Below are 6,804 nucleotides of genomic sequence, written 5' to 3'. Positions count from 1 at the left end.
TTATTTAGAGAAGATACTTTAATCAATTTTTTTGATATCTAATTTTTTTTTTTATATAAATTTAATTTAGATATAAATTTAAATATGTAAATTTTTATTAAAGTTTAAAATAATTTTTATTTACAATAAATATATTGATTTATATTAAAAATTTATGGGATAATCTATAAATTAATTTTAAAATTTAAAAAATTTATTAATATTATTTATAAAAATTTTATAAAAATGGTTTTAAAATTTAAAATTTTTTGAAAAAATTTAATAATTTATTTATTTTAGCATAGTTTAATTATAATTTTAAAATTAAAATAAATTTAATAAATTAAAAAAATATTTTTATTAATTTAAATTAAAAATAATAACAAACAAATTAAATTAAAATTAATTGAAGGAAAGTTATTACTTAAAGAAAATCTAAATGAAATTTTAAAATATATAAAAATTATAATAATAATTAATGGGATAAGTGTATAGAATATTAAATATGAAAATCAGATTAGGGTTTTAAAATAAATTAAAATTAATATTTATCCGGTTAATCGAAGAAAACATTTGGTTAATTGAAGAAAATCTTAATAAAATTTTAAAATTTATTGAATTAATTATTTTAAAGGCGGAGATAAATGCAGATGTTAAAATTATAAAATATAGAAAAAAATTGGAGGGTTAATAAGTGAAATTATGTATAAAGGAATAATTTTTTGAATTGTTAAAAAAATAAATAATGAATATCAATCTAAAAAAATAGCTACAGAAGGGATTCATGAATGAAATGGGGGGATCCCTAATTTAATTATAATAGAGATAAAAAAATTGATTATAATAAAATTTATTTGTATATATATAAAATTATTAATAATTAAAGTTAACATTATTATTAAGGAAGCTAAAGCTTGAATGAGATAATATAAAAAAATAATTTTTTTATTTTTTAATTTAATTGATAAAAAACAAATGAATAAAAAATTATTAATTTCCATAATAATACAAATTATTAATAAATCGTATAAAAATAAAGAAATAAAAGAAAAATAAATTAAATAAGACATTAAAAAAAATTTTATGAATAAATTATGATGCATATAAATAAAATTAATTTTTTAGTTGTATTAAACTTTGAATAAATATTGAATATTAATATTATATTTTAATGTATTATGAAGCATAAAAATTTTTGAAATTTTTTGAGATAGTTTAAATCTATTAAATATAAAAAAATTAATTTAAATGAAAACATATATAAATTATGTATGATTTATTCTATCAAAATAATCCTTTTATCAGGCATATCATTAATAAATAAATTTTTAGTTATTAATAAAATTTAAATAGCAAAAATAATTAATTAAATAAGAGAAAGATAAAATTTCTATATTTAGGGTATGAACCTAAAAGCTAAGAGAATTAGCTTACTTACTTTAATTAAATAAATATAAATTAGTATAATATTTTTGAAAATTGACTATTAATCATTAGTTAAAATTAAATATGATAAGTAAATTTTATTTAAAAAAGGTTATAAGTAAATTTAAATAAATAATTTAAATTAAATTTGTATTAGTAAAAATAATAAAAGAATTTATTAAAATTAAAGTAGTTATAAAGATTAATTAATAAATTAAATAATAAAATATTATAAATAAAATTATTATAAAAATTGATTTTTTAAAAATAATTAGTTATTATAGAATTAAAAAAGTATAATTAGTTAAAATAAAATTCAGAGGGAGAGAGTAATTTTATTTAAATTTAATAATTGACTATTTTAATTATATGTATTTATAAAAAAAAAATATATTATTAAAATTAAAATTAAAAAACTTATCTATAAATAAAATAATTAATAATAATTAAAAATCTTATTTATATAAATTTAAGGAGAGTATTTTATAGAAAGTAAAAAAAATTAAAAATTTAAGTTTTTATTTATATATACATTAATATTATTTAATAATTATTATTTAATGTTAATAAAATATTTTAATTATTTTTATAAATATATAATTAATTATATATATTTTAAATATTTAATTAACATTAATTATTTAATATTAATTAATTAAAACTTATTAATCATTATTTTTAATTTAAAATATTAAAAACCTAAAATATAGAAAAAAAAAATTATTTATTAATAAAATATTTTAATATATTTAAATAATTATTAATAATTAATAATAATGATAATAATATAAAAAAGGGGGGGGGGAATATTATTTAATTTTTTTTTATGTATATTATAAATTAAATTTTATATTCATATTAAATTTAAATTTAAATTATTTTTATAATTTGTTTTTAATAATTAATAAATATAATTACAAAATTAATTTTTTTTTAAAATTTATTTTATAATTTAAAGTATAAATAAAATTTTAAAAAATTATATAAAATTTAAATAATTTAATAATATATAAATTAGTATTTATAACAATTAATTAAATAAAAATTTATAATAGAAAATTATAATTTATTATTAATAAATAAAGTGCCAGCAATTGCGGTTTATACTTTAAATAAAAATAAATTTAAATAATTATATATAAATATAAAATATATAAATAAATAAATATATTTAACTAATTTATTTTTTTATGGTGAAATATGAATAGATATTAAAAGTTAAATAATTTTATTTAAATTAATAATAAAATTAAAAAAATTTATATAATAAATTAGGATTAGATACCCTATTATTTAAATGAAAATAAAATATAATTAAATATTAAATGTTAATCATTAAAAATAAAAAATTTGGCGGTATTTTATGATTTAGAGGAACTTGTTGATTAATTTGATAATCCACGAATAGAATTACTTAATTTAATTTTTATATATTGTTGTTGAAAAATTATATTAAAAGATTAATAATTTAAAAATTTAATTATAATTATAATTCAAATCAAAATGTAGAATAGTTAAGATTTAAATGAGTTACATTTAATTTAATTAATTGAAATAAATTTTTAAAGTTTTATAAATATTGAATTTAATTGTAAAGTTAAAAAAATATTTAAATTGAATTTTAATTAAAATATGTACAAATTGCCCGTCATTTTCATTAATAAAAATTTATGGAAAAAGTCGTAACAAAGTAAATATATTGGAAAATGTATTTAGAATAAAAAAAAATTTTAGTTTAAATAAAAATTTTTCATTTACATTGAAAAGATTAATTAAAAATTATTAAAATTTTATTATAATTAATAAATAAATTATTAATAATAAATAAATATAAGAAAAAATATTATAAATTATTAAATAAAATTATATTAAAAAAAAAAAAAGTTTTAGTAAAAAATTTTAAAATAATTATTTTAATTTTAATGATAATGTAATGTAAATGAAAATAAAAAAATTTTTAAAAGTAATTTTAGTTAAATGTACCTTTTGTATCAGGGTTTATTAAAAAAAATTATTGATAAATAAATTTCTCGAAAGAAAAAGAGTTAAATAAATAAATAAAATTTAATATAAAAAAATTATTTTTAATATTTATTTAGAGAAGATACTTTAATCAATTTTTTTGATATCTAATTTTTTTTTTTATATAAATTTAATTTAGATATAAATTTAAATATGTAAATTTTTATTAAAGTTTAAAATAATTTTTATTTACAATAAATATATTGATTTATATTAAAAATTTATGGGATAATCTATAAATTAATTTTAAAATTTAAAAAATTTATTAATATTATTTATAAAAATTTTATAAAAATGGTTTTAAAATTTAAAATTTTTTGAAAAAATTTAATAATTTATTTATTTTAGCATAGTTTAATTATAATTTTAAAATTAAAATAAATTTAATAAATTAAAAAAATATTTTTATTAATTTAAATTAAAAATAATAACAAACAAATTAAATTAAAATTAATTGAAGGAAAGTTATTACTTAAAGAAAATCTAAATGAAATTTTAAAATATATAAAAATTATAATAATAATTAATGGGATAAGTGTATAGAATATTAAATATGAAAATCAGATTAGGGTTTTAAAATAAATTAAAATTAATATTTATCCGGTTAATCGAAGAAAACATTTGGTTAATTGAAGAAAATCTTAATAAAATTTTAAAATTTATTGAATTAATTATTTTAAAGGCGGAGATAAATGCAGATGTTAAAATTATAAAATATAGTAAAAAAATTGGAGGGTTAATAAGTGAAATTATGTATAAAGGAATAATTTTTTGAATTGTTAAAAAAATAAATAATGAATATCAATCTAAAAAAATAGCTACAGAAGGGATTCATGAATGAAATGGAAGGATCCCTAATTTAATTATAATAGAGATAAAAAAATTGATTATAATAAAATTTATTTGTATATATATAAAATTATTAATAATTAAAGTTAACATTATTATTAAGGAAGCTAAAGCTTGAATGAGATAATATAAAAAAATAATTTTTTTATTTTTTAATTTAATTGATAAAAAACAAATGAATAAAAAATTATTAATTTCCATAATAATACAAATTATTAATAAATCGTATAAAAATAAAGAAATAAAAGAAAAATAAATTAAATAAGACATTAAAAAAAATTTTATGAATAAATTATGATGCATATAAATAAAATTAATTTTTTAGTTGTATTAAACTTTGAATAAATGTTGAATATTAATATTATATTTTAATGTATTATGAAGCATAAAAATTTTTGAAATTTTTTGAGATAGTTTAAATCTATTAAATATAAAAAAATTAATTTAAATGAAAACATATATAAATTATGTATGATTTATTCTATCAAAATAATCCTTTTATCAGGCATATCATTAAATAAATTTTTAGTTATTAATAAAATTTAAATAGCAAAAATAATTAATTAAATAAGAGAAAGATAAAATTTCTATATTTAGGGTATGAACCTAAAAGCTTAGAGAATTAGCTTACTTACTTTAATTAAATAAATATAAATTAGTATAATATTTTTGAAAATTGACTATTAATCATTAGTTAAAATTAAATATGATAAGTAAATTTAATTTAAAAAAAGGTTATAAGTAAATTTAAATAAATAATTTAAATTAAATTTGTATTAGTAAAAATAATAAAAGAATTTATTATAGTAGTTATAAAGATTAATTAATAAATTAAATAATAAAATATTATAAATAAAATTATTATAAAAATTGATTTTTTAAAAATAATTAGTTATTATAGAATTAAAAAAGTATAATTAGTTAAAATAAAATTCAGAGGGAGAGAGTAATTTTATTTAAATTTAATAATTGACTATTTTAATTATATGTATTTATAAAAAAAAATATATTATTAAAATTAAAATTAAAAAACTTATCTATAAATAAAATAATTAATAATAATTAAAAATCTTATTTATATAAATTTAAGGAGAGTATTTTATAGAAAGTAAAAAAAATTAAAAATTTAAGTTTTTATTTATATATACATTAATATTATTTAATAATTATTATTTAATGTTAATAAAATATTTTAATTATTTTTATAAATATATAATTAATTATATATATTTAAAATATTTAATTAACATTAATTATTTAATATTAATTAATTAAAACTTATTAATCATTATTTTTAATTTAAAATATTAAAAACCTAAAATATAGAAAAAAAAAATTATTTATTAATAAAATATTTTAATATATTTAAATAATTATTAATAATTAATAATAATGATAATAATATAAAAAAGGGGGGGGGGAATATTATTTAATTTTTTTTTATGTATATTATAAATTAAATTTTATATTCATATTAAATTTAAATTTAAATTATTTTTATAATTTGTTTTTAATAATTAATAAATATAATTACAAAATTAATTTTTTTTTAAAATTTATTTTATAATTTAAAGTATAAATAAAATTTTAAAAAATTATATAAAATTTAAATAATTTAATAATATATAAATTAGTATTTATAATAATTAATTAAATAAAAATTTATAATAGAAAATTATAATTTATTATTAATAAATAAAGTGCCAGCAATTGCGGTTTATACTTTAAATAAAAATAAATTTAAATAATTATATATAAATATAAAATATATAAATAAATAAATATATTTAACTAATTTATTTTTTTATGGTGAAATATGAATAGATATTAAAAGTTAAATAATTTTATTTAAATTAATAATAAAATTAAAAAAATGTATATAATAAATTAGGATTAGATACCCTATTATTTAAATGAAAATAAAATATAATTAAATATTAAATGTTAATCATTAAAAATAAAAAATTTGGCGGTATTTTATGATTTAGAGGAACTTGTTGATTAATTTGATAATCCACGAATAGAATTACTTAATTTAATTTTTATATATTGTTGTTGAAAAATTATATTAAAAGATTAATAATTTAAAAATTTAATTATAATTATAATTCAAATCAAAATGTAGAATAGTTAAGATTTAAATGAGTTACATTTAATTTAATTAATTGAAATAAATTTTTAAAGTTTTATAAATATTGAATTTAATTGTAAAGTTAAAAAAATATTTAAATTGAATTTTAATTAAAATATGTACAAATTGCCCGTCATTTTCATTAATAAAAATTTATGGAAAAAGTCGTAACAAAGTAAATATATTGGAAAATGTATTTAGAATAAAAAAAAATTTTAGTTTAAATAAAAATTTTTCATTTACATTGAAAAGATTAATTAAAAATTATTAAAATTTTATTATAATTAATAAATAAATTATTAATAATAAATAAATATAAGAAAAAATATTATAAATTATTAAATAAAATTATATTAAAAAAAAAAAAAAGTTTTAGTAAAAAATTTTAAAATAATTAT

Source organism: Anoplolepis gracilipes, unplaced genomic scaffold, assembly GCF_047496725.1.
Source record: "Anoplolepis gracilipes unplaced genomic scaffold, ASM4749672v1 Contig25, whole genome shotgun sequence".
Taxonomy (NCBI): Eukaryota; Metazoa; Arthropoda; class Insecta; order Hymenoptera; family Formicidae; genus Anoplolepis; species Anoplolepis gracilipes.
Note: the sequence above shows the minus strand (reverse complement) of the source record.